The sequence below is a fragment of the Homalodisca vitripennis genome, chromosome X (genome assembly GCF_021130785.1).
Source record: "Homalodisca vitripennis isolate AUS2020 chromosome X, UT_GWSS_2.1, whole genome shotgun sequence".
Classification (NCBI taxonomy): domain Eukaryota; kingdom Metazoa; phylum Arthropoda; class Insecta; order Hemiptera; family Cicadellidae; genus Homalodisca; species Homalodisca vitripennis.
In genome coordinates this window covers 9,403,844-9,419,058 of record NC_060215.1, presented here as the reverse complement: position 1 = coordinate 9,419,058, position 15,215 = coordinate 9,403,844, and the positions used below count along the sequence as shown (strand labels likewise).

At 35.7% G+C, this 15,215-nt stretch overlaps 1 protein-coding gene across 2 annotated transcripts in view; it reads left to right on the top strand.

Moving 5' to 3' along the window:
- Positions 1–13,150: 13,150 nt before the first annotated feature.
- The window catches only part of LOC124368658 (RING finger and transmembrane domain-containing protein 2), a 69,230-nt gene continuing 67,165 nt past the window's right edge, over positions 13,151–15,215 (top strand). The window contains exon 1 of one of the 2 annotated variants that reach the window (XM_046825909.1): positions 13,151–13,335. The gene's annotated coding sequence lies outside the window, so the exon portion shown is untranslated. Of the gene's footprint in view, positions 13,460–15,215 lie in introns of both variants that reach the window. The other variant, XM_046825908.1, reaches the window with a different exon arrangement.

The window sequence follows — 15,215 nt, the reverse complement described above, 5'->3', positions numbered from 1 at the left end:
GCTCAGCACGGGCCGAGGAACACTTGGACGCTGGATGGTCGTGTTCTGTGGGTTGATCGAGGCGGCAGGAAAGGTGTTGTTGTTACTCGGCTGGCGGAACTCGCGTCGAATTCAACAGTCTCCAAGTAAATCGTTTGTTGTATCTATCAAGTTATTTAGTTTTCATTTCTTTGTTGCTTTTATTATTTTTGGTTCATAAAATTATTATATAAATATTACCTTATTTTTTAAGAATATGAGTATAATTTAATTTTACATATACACATTTTATTTATTCCAAATAAACTAAAAAAATATCATAATATAACTATTTGATTGGATTTTTTATTTGATTGGCGGTCGGTTTGGGCAAACAGCCGTTCTACTACCACCCATATTTTAGTAATAATTTGAACAGTTTAAGACTCTACAGTGATATTGTTAGTGATATAATTTAAATATAAGTTATTTCTTTTATAATGGGGTCTAAGGCACCGGAAAATCGTGGTATTTGTGAGGAAAAACTTCCAAAAGCTGGTGACTATGCTTTGTGCTCGAGCTGTGGCAATGGCCTTCATCTCGACACTTGTAGTATAAAGAAGAAAACCTGGAACAATATATCTGTGGCCACGTAGGATACGTGGGTTTGTGCTAATTGCAGGAAGCAAAAGAAAGGCTCAACATCTCAGTTAGATGATGAAGAGAACATCCTAACCTCCAACTCCGACAACACTTTTGAGGTTAGTAGCCTAGGTGTACAGAGGGCAATTCTAGCCAAAGTCAATTCTCTAGTGGACATGAGGGCTAATGTTGATAGCATTGAAGAGTCCATGAAATTTATAGCTGATAAATATGACTCCCTGCTGGCAGAAGTCATGGGTCTGCGTAAAGAAAATGGAGAGCTGAGGGCTAGGGTAGAGGTGCTGGAGAAGAAAGAGAAATCAAGTAAAGAGGTGATTAGCAATCTCTCTAGTGACTTAGCCGATCTAGACCAGTACGGAAGACGGTTAAATCTCGAGATTCATGGGTTGAAAGTAGTTGGCGATCCCAGGGAGGAAAATCTTTCAAACGTACTTGAGAAATTATCCAATGACATCGGTATTGATTATAAGCCTGAAGGCATCCATCAGGCCCACCGTCTTCAGCCGAGGAGAGATGGAAAGCCTCCCACAATCATCGTTTAGTAATACTCCAAGACATCAAGGGACCTCTGGCTGAAGAATGGAAGAAGGGCCAAGATAAGTGGTGTGTACTTTAATGAGAACCTATGCCCGCAGTACAGACAATTACTTCGAGAGGCTAAACTTAGAGCTAAGACGCATAATTTTAGGTTTGTCTGGTTTAGTGGCGGGCGAATACTGGCAAAAAAAGGGGAAAATGACAAAGATGTATTGGTTATAAAATCTTGGAATGACCTCAGCAAAATTGTGTAGGCCTAACATCAGTGTTGCTGGGCCTATAGTAATATTTGAAATTACACTTTTTTGCCGGTAATGGTACAGTACGTCTTAATTTATCGTTTTGTGTTCCTTTTCTTCTCATTAAATATTAGTTTTTTTTGCAGGTATGAATTGCTTTAATTGTTTGTGTTTCTGTGTTCATGGTTTGAATTTGTTATTGTTTGTTGTTGGATATTTTTTGGCTGATCAGAGTCATGGGGATAATCCTACATATGGTATATATAGCCTTTGTTATGTTTTGGTTGAGATTTTTCATTGTCTGTTACAGTTAGGGTGTTATAATTTTGGGTCTTGTTGTTTATTGTTGTGTAGGCTACTGTGTTATATATTTATTCTGTTATTTTTATTGTTGTTTGCTCAAATCTTTCATGGATGTGGATTTCACTGATGAACGTTTACTATTCAATACTTATAACAATTTTGATGAGTGGTATACCACAGTAAATAGGAAAGTTCACAGTCTTGACATAGTCTACCTAAACATTAGGTCATTAATAAAGCACTGGGATACTTTAATTTCGCATTTGGTGACAGGTAAAATAAAGTTTGACGTGCTAGTATTGGCAGAGGTTTCTTGCGACGAACACGAGCTAGCCCTATTCAATATCCCAGGTTATACTAAAGTAAGTAAATTAAAAGACAACAAGGGGGGAGGGGGACTGGCAATGTTTATCAATGCAAACACTCTTAACTTTTCACTCATTACACTGGATAACATTAGCACTTATAAACATATCACAGACGATTTGGAGCTGACAGGGCTGAGAGATAACTACAAAGTAGCACTACACGCAGTTTATAGACCACCCACATCATCTAGCGGTTTTTCCCTCCAGCTGGCCACACAAGAGTTTAATATGGCCCTGACTGCTATTAAAATTCATAAAAATATGATTCTGATAGGAGATGTAAATGTTAATACTATAAGGACTAGCAATGATTTAAATACCTTAGAATATGAAGCGGTACTAGCAGACCTAGGCCTAGACAGAGGCATATGGGACTATACAAGGGAAGAAATAAGGGTAGGAAGTTTAGTCAGATCATGCATCGATCATATTTATTACTCGCTGGAAAGACCTGTGGAAAGAATATATACGGGCGTAGTAAAAGTAAAGATCTCTGATCATTACCCGGTAGTGGCCAGGATAGAACTATCTGGAGGAAGAGAGAGAGACACAGAGAATGAAAAAATTATAAGGCTAAATGATAGACAAGTAAGGATAAGGCTGGAGGAGGAACAATGGACAGTGGACAGGTATAATACTGTGAATGAAGGATTTGATAAACTTATTAAGAAATTTGCAAAGATTTATGAGGAAAGCACGATTACAATAGACAGGAAAAGTGGGAGGGACAGAGAACGGAGTCAAGCTCGTAGTAAATGGCCTATTAAACATTGGATGAATCAAGAACTCCTAAATTTACTAAAAGAAAGAGATCGAATATTTAGATTATGGAAAGGGGACCCCTCACACCATAGACATAGAGATTTATATAAACGATTAAGAAATAGATTGAACAATATGATTAAAAAAGAAACAATGCCTACTATAAAAATATATTTGAAAGAAACAAAAATAACACAAGGAAAGTATGGGAAAATATTAACCTTTTACTCGGCAGAAACAAAAAAGGGAATGTAGATAAAGCTATTGAAATAGGCATGTGTAAAACTTTGAGTATAATTGAGATTGTAAATGGTTTTGCTCAATACTATGTTGAAGGAGTGGATAATCTAAAGCATTCCTGTGGGTATGTAGATGTAGAAAATATTTCCACTAGAAATGAGACCAACGAAGAGCTAAGTCATAATTTTTATATACCAAAAGCTACACCTGAAAAGATCATGGCTTTAATTAAAAATATGAACCCTGACAAATCCCCAGGTATAGACAACATACGAATGAAAGATTTGAAAATAGTAATGGGAAAAATAGCTGAACCCTTAGCAACGCTTATTAACACTTCAATTTCTCAAGGTGATTTTCTAAACTGCCTAAAAAAATATGTAATCCGACCGATCTATAAGAATAAATCCAAGAATGAGTTTAGACATTATCGACCTATCGCTATACTGCCCTCTATAGAGAAGATACTGGAGAAATATGTCCTAGATAGCTTGAATAAATATCTATCAAAGAATAATATACTAAATGATAGGCAATTTGGTTTCCGGAAAAAGCGCAGTACTGTTCAAGCATTGGAGGAGTTTGTAAACGTGTTCAATTATGGAATGGATAATAGACTTCATAGCTTATGCTTATTTATAGATTTTTCTAAGGCCTTCGAAACTATAGAATGCAGTCATATCATAGCTTCTCTGTACAAAATAGGTGTAAGGGGTCCCTACCTCAGATGGTTCACAAGCTATCTTAAGGACAGAACCTTTGTCGTTAAAGCAGTAGGCGTGCAGAGTGAAGAGAAGAATACAAAATATGGGGAGCCTCAGGGAAGCCAGATCGGACCAGCTCTGTTTAATATTTATCTAAACGAAATATTGAATAAAATTACAATATGTGAAATTTTTGCATACGCTGATGATGTGGTATTGGTGACACAGCATAAAAACTTACAGAGAGTACAAGATATTTTACAGGAGGAATTTAAGAAGTTCACTAAGTGGAGTCATGACAAAGGACTTATTATTGACAAAGAAAAGACTAGCATCATGCATATATGTCCTAAGAACATGAAAATTAATATTGATATAAGTATTAAATATCATAGCTGTAAGTGCCTGCATGAGCAGTGCTTGTGTGAATGTGAGAATATAGCCATGGTTCAGAGTACATCATATCTAGGTCTGATTGTGGATAATAAATTAACGTGGAGTGATCATGTGAGTAGATTGCACAGAAAGCTATGTCCCGGCACTGCAATGATGCATAAACTTAGAAATAAACTTAGTGAGAATGCCAAACTAGCAGTATACAAAGCATTGATTGAGTCACATATAAGATATGGTGTATCTGTGTGGGGAACAGCAGCAGTAAGCCATTTAAATATAATAGCTGGTCTTCAAAAAAATGTTTAAGGGCACTGTTTGGTAACGGCTTTGATCAAAAAGTAGGTATAAGAGAATATATGTACAGTTATGCAGGACAACTATTATACGGGTTTGTACACGTTAAATATCATGACAAAATATTATAGCAATATGGAATTTTAAAAAAAGTATAGAAGGAAATTTAACACAAGAAATGTTATTAAATATGTCACACCTATTCCCAACACCGTGTACGGGCGGAGATTGCCGAATTATATAGTCCCAAAGTTATTTAATGCATTGCCGGATGAAATTAAGAATATACCACACTTAAAGACACAAAAAATGTATTGAACTATGGCTATTAAACTTAGAAATGTAATTAAACTGAGATTTACCTGAGAAAGAAAACCACAATGGCGTAATAGTGATGAAACACCGACAACTTGCTTTGGATCACTGTGAAATACTGGTTCACTGAAACACATTGGATATATACCATATGCATATATACACAGTGGACATCACTCTGGTGCACTGAATGACGTGACAAGTGACACAAACACTGAACACTGCGTATCGTGGGCCTGCAGTTAAATGGATTGTTATATTAATTGTAACATTGTTATTTTCACTGATAATTTATTGTTACTCGTTATCTATTTATAGATTATATTGTTGGCTATTTGAATTATATCATAATGTTAATCACTGTTATTTAAACCTTTGAGGGCACAGTTTTAGAAGTAAATAAGTTATTCTGACATTATTATTTATATGTTAAATATTTATTGTAAATCGTTAATTAGTGGTGAACATTGTTATTTTCTCTGATAATTTATTGTTACTCGTTATCTATTTATAGATTATATTGTTGGCTATTTGAATTGTATCATAATGTTAATCACTGATACTGTATTTAAAGCTTTGAGAGCACAATTTTGGAAGTAAATAAGTTATTCTGACATTGTTATTTATATGTTAAATATTTATTGTAAATCGTTAATTAGTGGTTTATCTGTATTTTATGCTTAGTGTTAGATTTTGTTGTACTGTTGATACTCTAGCTTTAAAAATAAATTAATTACATGTTAGTTTTCATATTGTTATTAGTTTTTTAAGAATGTTATTTATGGTTTCTGTTTCTCTCTCCGTTGTTAGTGGCGATGAATGGCTGTAAACCTCACAGGGAGCACCACAGCACGGTGTTGCGCACACACATATTTAACCTAATTGGATAATTTAAACACACTAGCATTGACACACACTATAACTAACGCACACAAACACCGACACCGAGAACACTACAAGGGGAGCACACACACAGTACCGCGCGCCGGAGTTCCCGTACCTCCTCAGTCATGTTAAAGCGAGTAGCAGATTTAGTACCGCACTGTCCACTCTAGAAACATATTGGAATTTGACTGAGGGCAGGTTTTATTTGCTTATTTGTTTAGAGATAAGGAGATTTGGGAATTCCGGTAGCCGGCGTTGTCAGATTTCCTGATGACAGGGTTGCCATTCGTCTTTGCTGAGGGAAGAATTAATGAGAATTTTTAGGGACTCAAATATGCGTTTGATTTTAACTATTACTATTAAGTATTATTTTTTTAAATGTACTGTTTCGATCAAATATACTACACATACCAAGATATCTAAGCTAGTGCCTGCCCTAAACCGCCGAATTTGAGTTTATAGTTTAGTAAATTAAAAGAAAGTTAAAAGTTGAATATTTGTATCAATGTATTCTATATACTTTTTCAAGTGGTCCTCACCGACAAGTTTTGTTGAACTTGGTGAGGCCAAGACTATGTAAAACAACGGTTTATAAATAAAATAAATAAATAAAATAAATAAATTTCGTTTAATAATACAATTTCTGTAAATGCTTCAATTAATAATCAGTCTATATTCTATGTTTAATTCAATATTATTATATTAATATCAATTCTTATTTTGTTAATCAATAGTACTTCTTCTAATGAAATAGTCTAAATATTCCGTTTTTCTAAACACGTACATCATAAAATCGTATAATAATTGTTATCTATACTATTCTATACAAGTTTACAGTAAAATATATTTTTTTTGCAATAGATTTCCGCCATTTACTATTTTCTGTTTTACTAGAATAATAAAATATTGTATTTATACGAGGGTCAGTCAAATATAAACAAGACTTTTAACTTATACGTTTATTAAAGCTAAACAATACAATGATTACATGTTACTGCTTTTCTACATAGTCTCCCTCAACTCTCACAAACTTTTCCCAGCGTGAGGATAGCTTATGGATCCCTTCTTCATAAAAGATTTGAGGTTGTGTCTTGAACCAATTGCACACAAATTCCTGTACTTCCTCATCACTTTCAAAACGGTTTCCACCAAGTGCTTCTTTGAGAGGACCAAAGAGGTGAAAGTCACATGGAGACAAATCTGGGCTGTAGGGAGGATGTTCCAATGTTTCCCAATGAATTTGGCATAATTTCTCTTGGGTCAAGGCAGCTGTGTGAGGCATAGCATTGTCATGAAGCAAAATGACATCTCTGATTGGCTGATTACGCCTTTTGTTCCGAAAGGCTGCTTTTGCTTGCTCAAGAAGTTGACAGTAATAAGCAGCGTTCACAGTACGACGTTCGTGTAAAAAGTCAATAAGTAAAACGCCTTTGCAGTCAAAAAAGATGGTGGCAAGAACTTTCCCAGCAGACAACCGTGTTTTGGCTTTCACAGGGCGAGTTTCGTCTTTCCTTCGCCACTCCATTGACGCCATTTTGGATTCAGGAGTGTAGTGATGGACCCACGTTTCATCACAGGTTATTATGCGATTTAAAAAACCATTCCCCTCTCTCTCAAGCCGATTCAAAAGCCTTTGGCAAATGTCTCTCCGGGTTTGTTTTTGATCGAGAGTCAGAAGCCGAGGGACCCATCTTGCACAAATTTTCCGAAAACCCAGATGCTCTGTGACGATGGAATGCACACTACCATGACTAATTTCCACTTCACTGGCAATTTCATCTATCGTTAAGCGTCGATCATTTTCAAGAAGTTCACGAACAGCACAAATGTTCTCATTAGTTAAACTGGTCCTTGGACGCCTATTGTGACTTTCATTTTCAACTGTTTCACGTCCGCCTTTGAACTTTTTAACCCAATCGTACACTTGAGAACGTGATAAAGTCTTATCCCCAAACTGAGTTGTCAGTCTAACAAAAATTTCACTTGGTTTAACACCTTCGTTTGTCAAGAACTTAATAATAATTCGTTGCGCAACTGCAGATACAACCTCTTGTTCAGACATGGCTACAATGACAAACAAAACAGCACTGAGAACGCATTGTTGCAGCTTTTCCCTTCCCCCAGGCTGCCCCCTACCACTACTGCAACATGGCTACCTGCTACAACCTGGACGTTGGGTATAGTAATAAAAGTCCTGTTTATATTTGACTGACCCTCGTATAATACATTTATTTCATAAATATGACTTTTATTTCGTTACACGATATTATTCTTTAAAACATTCAGAACATTACTTTTTTACAAAACAATGATATATTCTATTAAATCTCACATAATAATCAATAGTCATAATATATATATATATATATATATATATATATATATATATATATACAAGTTTGTGGTAAATTGTAAATAGTATTACTTATATCTAATTTTATTATATTATAATTGATTTGTTTATATTGTGAGTTTTTTTAAGTAAGTGGAAGTCAACTGTGGTGTATTTATTTAGGCACTATTTTAGCATTATTGATATGGTTTTGTTTATTTTAGTTGATTAGATTGAATTTATTTGAGCTGATGGATCTATTTTGAGTTATTGTGTGTTACTTATGTGGTCATATATAGCCCTTTTTTCGAATAATGTTAGTTTTAAGTTTTGTACATTAAAACTACACGGTGAAGTTGGAAATGTGTGTGTGTGTGTTTTGTGTGTGTGTGTGTGTGTGTGTGTGTGTGTGTGTGTGTGTGTGTGTGTGTGTGTGTGTGTGTGTGTGTGTGTGTGTGTGTGTGTGTGTTGCATGAAAGGGTTGCCTGCAGTGACGCAGCCACGGTCTGTCGGTCGCTGCCCGCGGGGCCTCGCGGCGTGTTGTGGTGCAGGCGTCTGACAGTGCTGCCCCGAGCCAGCGCGTGCTTCCGTCAGCCCTCCCATATCTTCTCTGCCAATCTCTTACTCCTTTCTCAAACTTCTTAAACGCAGCTCATGTCAATGCACGATCTCTTTATGGCCACATTGATGAATTTCGTTCCATTTTTCAACCGTCTCCTGTTGACATTATTCTAATTTAAGAAACCTGGCTGAAACCTCACTTAAGTGACAGAAGTGTCGAGCTTCCACGTTTTAACCTGTACATAAATGATCGCCTGCACAAATGTGGTGGCGGGGTAGCTGTGTACGTCAGGTCACACTTCCTTGTTTCTGTCCTGCTATCATCTGATACATCCAGAGATGGACGGCCAGAATACATGTTTCTGGACGTCTGTGTTACTGGAGCACACATTTTAATTGCTGTTTGTTACAGAGCTCCTCACCTGGGCTACATGGCTGAGTTCGAACATGATCTTCTGGGTTTTTTGCCTCACTACAGTCATGTTATTGTTATGGGAGATTTTAATACTGATTTGCTTGGACCAATTACTTATGACCAAACTTTTTTAACTAATATGTTTTACTCGTGTAACATGACCATACTTCCTCTGCTAGCCACTCACCACACTGAGACTGCCGACACCTGGTTTGATGTCATTGCTGTCTGTGACCAAACCCTGGTTGCGCATCACGGGCAACTTCCTGCTCCTGGCCTTTCCAAACATGACCTTTTTTTTCTTGCTTATAAACCAAGAACTCCCAAGGTCGAACCAAAAGTTATTTTTTATAGAAACTACAAAAATATCAATCTTTATTCTCTGCTTATAGATGCTTCTCTAACTCCGTGGCATGAGGTCACATCGGATGATAATGTGGACATTATGGTATCAAAATTTAATTCATTAATGAATGGTCTTCTTGATAAACACGCTCTATTTGTTTCAAAAAGAGTAACCAAACAGCCTGCTCCATGGATCTCAGAATTTATTCGACGCCTCCAGAAGCAAAGAGATAGAGCGTTCCTTAAGGCTAAGCGATCCAAGTTACGTGATGAATGGACTGCATATAAAAAATTAAGGAACAATGTGCAACAACAAATTAGAAATGCCAAGATCAGGTTTTACTACTCTTTTCTGTATAAAAAACAATCTAGCAGAATTTTATAGTCAAAACTAAAAGATCTTGGAGTCGGCAAGCCTAATACTTACTCCCCGGTTTCTCTTAATCTCGATGATACCAACAACTTCTTTGTTGAGATTCCTGTTGATCGGTCTGGGGCTCAGGAGTATGTCTCCGAGCTCGAAGGTGCTACTTTTGATAAACCTGAGTTTCAGTTCTCTTTCACTCCGGTAACAGAGACAGATGTGTTAAAGGCTATTATAAGGATGTCCAGTAACGCAGTCGGGGCCGATGGCATTCCTCTAAGGTTAATAAAAGATACTCTTCCAGTCACTCTTCCAATTATCACTTCTATTTAAATAAATCTCTGGATACTTCAATGTTCCCATTGACATGGAAGTCTGCTTTGGTTCGCCCACTTCAGAAGTGTTCCTCTCCACAAAATCCTTCACAATTCAGGCCAATAAATATACTCCCTGCTTTATCAAAGTGTTTGGAGCGGATTGTTCATCAGCAGTTTTCAATATATCTTGAAAGTAATAACATTTGATCAAATTTTCAATCTGGTTTTCGCTCCAACCACAGCACTACTACTGCACTTCTAAAGATAGTTGATGATATTCGCCTTGGAATTGATAAGAGTCAGGTAACTATTTTAACCCGTTTCGACTTTTCAAAGGCTTTTGACTGTGTTTATTATCCCCTTCTCGTCAAACTTAGGAAGGATGGTTTCTCTGATGGTAGTGTCAAGTGGGTTGAGGCTTATCTCTCGAGACGACGCCAGTGTGTCAGGTAGGGTGAGAAGCAGTCAAGATGGAGACCAGTCACTCGTGGAGTTCCACAGGGTTCAGTCCTGGGACCACTTTTATTTTCACTGTACATCGATGACATTACTACTCAAATTACTCATTCCAATTTTCACTTATATGCAGATGACTTACAAACATACCGCCACTTTTCTATAAGAGACATACAAACTTGTGTGATTCTCATGAATTCCGATATTGACGCTGTTACTCACTGGACTTGGAAACATGGACTAAAATTAAACGTAGACAAAACTCAGTGTATTATGATAGGTCATTCAAAGCTTGACTTTACTACGGCTCCCAAATTAAAACTAAATGACCAAGAGCTAGAATACTCTGAGAAAGTATCTAGAACAAAACTAGGACTTATTATTGACAAAAACTTAAGATGGACTGAACAGGCTTCTTTGATATGTAATAGGGTCTTTGCCGGTGTTCATAGCCATCGAGCGGCTGGCTTCATATCTACCACAGCAAGTTAAAATAATGCTGATAAAGACTCTTGTACTGCCTCACTTTAACTACTGTGACATAGTCATTAATGACATGACTGTGGAGCTTTCAAATAGACTCCAGCGTGCTCAGAACTTTTGCATTAGGTTCATTTTCAATCTCAGACGTGATGATCACGTAACGCCCTTCTTCAAACAATTATCTATCTTAAAATTACAAGATCTTCGAGACTATCACTCACTCACTGTTGCACGCTCTTTTAAATACAAATTGTCCCAGTTATCTTTCAAACAACTTTCAATTTATGTTTGAAATAAGTGAACGAAGTACAAGGAGGGGTACATCCTTATTATCTATCCCAATTCATCGAACAACTACCTTACAGTTTCTGCCTGTCGATTGTGGAATGCCTTACCTATAAACATCAGAGCCATTGATAAGCGCACTCGCTTTGGGGCGGAGGTCAGGGCCTTGATGCTGGGGGCTCAGGGGGTATAGCGATTGGCGGCTTTTGAATGTGATACTTAGGGCAACTGAATGCAAGTTGAATGAATGCGTGTATGTCTTATTTTAGTATTGTAAATATTTATAAAGTTACATTAATTATAGATTGTTTTTATTTTAAAGCTAAGATTCTTTTAACGTATAAATTAAATAAATAGATTTATTTTTAGTTATACATGTATATGTATGTTAGTTTAATTTTTTACGAGGTTAAGTGGTAGAGAGGACTTTATAGTCCTAACTTCGCCTCTAATAAAGACATTTTTCATTTCATTTTATTTCATTTCAAGGCGACACAAATTCAATGATACAATAACTTAATATTTGTTTAGAACAAATACAAAGCGCTACTAAACTACCACTACATTATATTATATCTTTATATCATTATATATTATCTAATATATATTATATCTATTATTATCTATAATATATATATATATATATATATATATATATATATATATATATTATATATATATATATATATATATATATATATATATATATTATATCATTATATCTAGTATTATAATAGATAAGCGCTACCACTAAACTGGTACTCCGTACCAGCATTAGTGTTATCGGAGTAGTGGGTACGGCAATTATTGCAAAATAAGCAAATTAACCAGCATCAGTTATCTTAGCTGCTGTTTGGATGAGTGACCGTTGAGCGATCTTGTCCTTGTAAGCAGCCCTTCTTTCCGGTATTTGGTGGTCTAGTGGTGGTTCGGAAGTCACCTTTAAGTCGTTAGTCCCAAGGTTAAGTTTTAGATAGCGCTTCTTAGCCTTAACTTCTCCTGTTAATAAGACATTAATGTTTAAACTTTTAAAACATTTTAAAAATCAAATCGTTATTCTTTGTTCTTTATTATCAACGATAACCAACAAACATCACATTTTCAGCTTGTTGAAACTTCAAGAATCAGGCTAGACTGCTTAATTACAGAATTGTTCAAAAATATTTTACTACAGTGTATTACCGAAAATTCTGATATAATTCATAAAGAAGATGATGACAAAATGGCAACAAGGCCATTACATATAGTCTTTTGTCAAGTGATTGACATATACCAACTAAAGAATTCACGGCTATTAGTTTCAAGAAACATGTAAATAGTTTAAATTTATGTATATCTTTTAGTCCAAAGGTACAATTGTATAGAAGTAAACAAGATATAATTCTAACATCACATTGGTTAAAACGAGTGAAAATAAGTCAATATGAAACTATCACTATTAGTTTTAGCCGTGTAATCATTATTAAATGTTTGTTTACCAAGAATTAATATTTTACACCACATTGTTTAAAATGTACGTTAGTTAATGAAGAAACATTAGATTATATAATATTTTAGTATAAAGAATTTAGAGATGAGCGTTTCAATTACACCAAAGGTAAGTATTATAATAGATAAAAGAAGTTTCAAATCGAAAGATACAGAAGTATATAAAGAAATAAACCGTTGTTTAAATGACAAAGAGAGAGAAATCTAAAACAAATTGACAAATACATTTTGTAATCACAATACATCATAGACAATTAGATAGATAGATTTTGGTGTGATTACATGTGTTAAGGAAATCACAAATTGGAAACATAACAAGTATGTGTATATTTGTAACTAAATTCTATCTTATGTTTTAAGTAACCATAAAAAAGAACTTTGGAATGTTATGGACAAAACTTAAACTCTGCTTTTAGCAAACAAAAGAAGAAGAAGAAACGTTAGCCTACTCAATTTTGTATCAGATAAGTCAGAAGTCAGAAGATAAGACATCACAAATCTTCGTGAGGATAGCAAGTGATAGTGATAGTGTCAAGTTAATTGGCTTAAGTATCAAAATTCTCAGTGTTAAAAACTCATTCCAACTTTATTTTAATTTATGTTTTTATTTCAGTACATTTAAAAGGTATATATACAGATTTCTTCTGAAGTAACTAGGCTAATTAAGAAGGAAACAGGATTTTTCAGGACATTTAATCGTTCAGTGAAACAAATAATCAGTAACACTAAACATCTGATCTCTTCTTCAGGTAAATAACTAACCTAATACATCATTACAAACTAGGTTAAAATAAACGGATATTATAAGATTAAAGGCCGAGGCGGCAAATCACGAATTTGACGTTAGCAACGTATTCTGCTCATCCTACTGAACAAAAAATATATATAGTACTAGGGGGTGCAAATGACAAATAACATGATTTTAGGGGGTATATTCATAAGTAGTTAAGTTTCTAATGTTTTAATGTTCAGTTTGTGTGCTGTGTCTGGATAATCTGTTTACTTGAATATTATCTGCGCTGGGACTGATAGCAGCCTAATGGCTTATCTGTTATCTGAGTTCTCCAGGGCATGAGTCAGTGCTTCACAAGATATCGTGTTCAGTAGGTTGGATTGAGTGAGTGCGTTTCAATTATGAATCAACCATCCACTAGTTCGACCAACCCTAGTGAATTGTGTGTGTCGGAGTGTTTAGTAGGGCACGTAAAGAGTTTACGTTTTAACCGAAACAAAATTATTTCCTTTTTAACGCAAAACTCATATTTTTTTGCTCCGGCCGTTAATATAATAATTACCAAATAAACAAATCATACCAAAGCGTTGTGTCATGCTTAAGTCAGGAATCACAACCACCATGTTGTGTGTCAATTTCACTAACTCTAAAACATGCACTTAATAAAAAACCATACACAACACTAATCATTAAAACTCGGCTAGGCAGAGGCCAATAGCAAATGGCAATCCTCATGGCAGAAACAAGATGGTGGAAATAAAAAGGAAGGGGGACAGGAATGGGTCTTTTTATTATTATTATTTGTTCATGTTAGATGAACTTCCTAAATCCATACTGTGACTCCGAATTAGTTTATTACAAATATCTGATCCATTTGATACTTTTGGTTTTCTTTTTAGTTCAATTTTTTAGAATTGGCAACCAAAGCGGCCTAATCTCGACTGTTGGTTGGTCTGCCAATTTAATGTATGTTGCCTCTATTAGTTTCCTTTAACCCATAGCGGATCGTATTGTTTTGGCGCACGGGCACCAGCGGGCACGAATTAATTTACGGTCAGCGGCCGTACGAACAGCAATGGTGCGCCACATTGTATCACTCGCTATTTTATACTAGAAAATTCAGCTGTGAAGGTATTCGTTCAGATGGAACATGGACCTACTGGGGTATCCGTAATGTAGGAACGATAACACGCGAGCAAGGTTTTGGGGTGGCAGGGATGATGTCTGAATCATAGTTTAAATAAAGCGGCTCGTGGGAAGCGATTACAACATCCGGGCCATTGTCTAAACTAAACTCGCCAACATGTACATCTGTGTCGTTTAGTTCTGTGTCACTAACGTCAAAAGTATTATAATAACAACTGAGGAAAACACCCAATCAGAAGCACTAAAAAGCAGAGAGTATACTCATACGATTAATTTTTAACTTCGACATACAACTGCGATCTGTAGGATATGTATAAAAACTTTTGAAAACTCTAAACATAGACCGTTGTTAAACACTCTTAGTTGACTAGTGAAGACGATCGCCCGATCTATCAGACATTAATAGAACTATTTGGAGGGAAACTTAAAAGCAGACTGCTTTTGCGACCTGAGCTCGTCATTGTGCCGTTAGGCCCAGCCGCTGCGTGACGAGCCCAGCTCGTCAGTGATCCGCAATGGGTTAAAGAAATGTGGTTCCCGATGTATTATGAGTATGGGCGTCATATGACATCTTCCTTATCTAAAATGAGTATTGGATGAAATCCAAAAAATTACCTAAAGGAGTA